Here is a 2,895-nt window from a genome sequence, read left to right as displayed (position 1 = left end):
CCAGCCAACACAGGCTGCTTGCCCATGTCCCAGCCTTCTGTTCCTGGGGGCCCTGCGTGATTTGACTCTAGAGCAGTACTGGGAGCTTGCCAGCTGAGGCAGAGGACAGCCTGGCTTTCTGTATGTTACTCATTTCTGATGTCCAATTTGGCGTTACATTTATTCATTATATGTAGAGTACTGCTCGCGGTTTGACCAATGTATATGGCATAGGGGCCATTAGCTGGCACATCGATGGCATATATCACATTAGTAGAATGAGCCCCTGACTGGTGTGGCTCATGATGAGTGGGTCCTCTGATAGTCTGTCGGCCTCGAGTAGATATGGGACAGAGTAGGAACCGGGCTTTGTTACAAAGGATTGCGTCTCGGGTTGAGTGTTTCTGTGGTGTGGTGTGTAGGTTGCTGGAGTAATTCCTGCTTCAGGTTGTGGGGCACTGTCTGTAAGTTGAGACTGGCCTGCCTCCCAAGGTCTGTGAGAATAGGGATTGTTTCAGTACTAGGCTGTAAGATCACTTGGGATGATGTGAATGGAGAGGTTTTAGCATGGGGGGCCTGTACATGGATGGCCAGTGTGTTACTGTATTATTCCTTATGGCGCATCGCTCCCATCTCGCTGGGTACCCCATCATCGCTCTTGTCCAGTGTTGTTTTCTTCACTTCCCCGTGGGTAATTGTAGTTTTAGAATGCTTGAATCTTGCGGGAGTTTCTGTCAACTTTTTATATTATTACTATTTCTTTGTAAGTACGGCTAATGGGACGACCACAAGGTCCATTCAGCCCAGTATCGCCTGTCCCGTTATGCCCCCGGTGTTCAGAGGGAATGAAACATGAACAGAAATCACTGAGTCTCCACCTCTCCATCCCAAGAGGCCTAGGACATCAGAGCATGGTTGGCATCCGCGCCCATCCAGCTACATAACATGAATGGACCAAATACCATCAACTGACACTTATTTTAGTTCTTTTTTTGAACCCGTTATAATTTGGGCGCTTCAAACATCCTGGCTAAAAATTCCAACAGCTGACAGTGCATGTGTCCTGGGGGTGTTTCTAGCAGGGCAGTTGGAACTGAATTGGGGAACCAGCTTTTAATAACAGGCAGCTCAAGTTCTGACTCTTTTGTTACAATTTTCTTTATAATGTAAAATAATTCAAAAGTAAAGGGCAGGAATGGTTGGAACTCTTTCTCCCGGGCATAGAAAGAAACGGCTTTTTGGCTTTTCATGATACGGGAGTCAGGTTCATTCACTGTGCAGAATCAATGTGCACAGAAGCCTGTTGTGTTTCATTTCTTAGGTTCCACTGCCATCGTGTAGCCATTTCCTTCCCCTCCTTTCTGTCCAAAGCGCAGAGCCCAGTTCCTCCAGGGAGAGAAGGACATCTTTCTTCTTTCCTTCCTCAACAGCCCCCTTCCTTGGAGAGCCCTTTGCTGGGGTCTGGGTGGGGAACAGCCGTTTTTCTGAGGATTAATTTCACACCATATTTGGGGTTGATATATAGATTTTACAGCCAGACTAGATCACTAGGATCTGCAAATTTGACACCATCAGCTCAGGATTAAACAAAGACTGTGACTGGCTAGCCAACTACAAAAGCAGTTTCTCCTCCCTTGGTGTTCATACCTCAACTGCTAGAAGAGGACCTCTTTCTCCCTGATTGAACTACATCCTTATCTCTAGCCTGCTTCTTGCCTGCATATATATACCTGCCCCTGGAAATTTCCACTACATGCATCTGATGAAGTGGGTATTTGCCCACGAAAACTCATGCTCCAAAACGTCTGTTAGTGTATAAGGTGCCGCAGGACTCTCTGCTGCTTCCCATCATTATCATTATCCCTTTGAAATAATGATGGTGATGGACACTTGGCTTTATATCCCAGAGTGCCCTGGACGTCTACAGGCTGCATTAGCCAATCCAACTATTCGACACTTGCAGATGGGCACCTCTGTATTGTGTCTGAGTCTTGTACAGCTATGAAAGGCTGGTAGATGCTGATATTTTCCCCTCTTTTTGACCAGCACTAATACCAGGCCAGGCCAGGACTGGGGAGAGAGAGAGCAGCAGCTTTCCCCTATTGTTTCCTGCTCTCTTTTTCTTGACTAGTTTCTCCTCTGCATCAGCATATACTTTGTCTTCATGAGCTTGGATAGCTCAGTTGGTAGAGCATCAGATTTTTAATCTGAGGGTCCAGGGTTCAAGTCCCTGGTCAGGTAATAAACTTCTCACTATGACTGTAAAAAAGTGACTTTCTGGTGTTACTCTTTCTCTTCAGGATTCTGTCTTTCCTAAGAAGGGGAGGTTGAAGGGGCAACTTCCTGACATCCCCTCTGTCCTCACAGGCTGGAGGAATAAAGGCCTTTGGGCATAGAGCATGTTCCTCCCCTGCACACACACAAATGCACAGAATATCCTTAAGGAATTAGAATCACCTGCTGCCTTCTCCTGTCCTGCTGGATCCCCAAATGTGGATGCTCTTCAGCCCACACCTGTATCCCCTCAGTCCCTCCTATGCTCACTGCTCCTCACTCCCAATCATAGCCTACTCTTCTCCATAGTCCCAACTCACAGCCCCCTCCTATTCCCAGTGCACCTCAATCCCAACCCACAGCCACTCCTATTCCCAGTGCCCTTCAATCCCAACCCACAGGCCCCTCCTCCTCATGCTGCTCCTCAGTCCCAACCCACGGCTCCCTCCTTCCCTCCAGCAGCAGGTGCTTCAGACCCCCTCAGGAAGATTTTCTTGCAAGGTTTTGTGTATGAGTCAGCATGTGGATTTTACAGTACATTGGAAATATGTTGGGTTGCTTGCCGAAATGATCACGTTTGGCTGGTGTTGGATTCTCAGTCTCCTTGTTATTGGGGCAGGAGAAACAAAGGGTTGTTATCCT

At 47.5% G+C, this 2,895-nt stretch overlaps 1 non-coding gene across 1 annotated transcript; it reads left to right on the top strand.

Annotated features, from left to right (window-relative positions):
- The first annotated feature begins 2,147 nt into the window (after positions 1-2,147).
- On the top strand, positions 2,148-2,220 carry TRNAK-UUU (transfer RNA lysine (anticodon UUU)). The gene has a single exon. It is a non-coding gene; the product is annotated as a tRNA-Lys (tRNA).
- Positions 2,221-2,895: the final 675 nt, after the last annotated feature.

The sequence above is a fragment of the Chelonoidis abingdonii genome, chromosome 1, assembly GCF_003597395.2.
Source record: "Chelonoidis abingdonii isolate Lonesome George chromosome 1, CheloAbing_2.0, whole genome shotgun sequence".
Classification (NCBI taxonomy): domain Eukaryota; kingdom Metazoa; phylum Chordata; order Testudines; family Testudinidae; genus Chelonoidis; species Chelonoidis abingdonii.
This window is presented reverse-complemented; position numbering and strand designations above follow the sequence as displayed.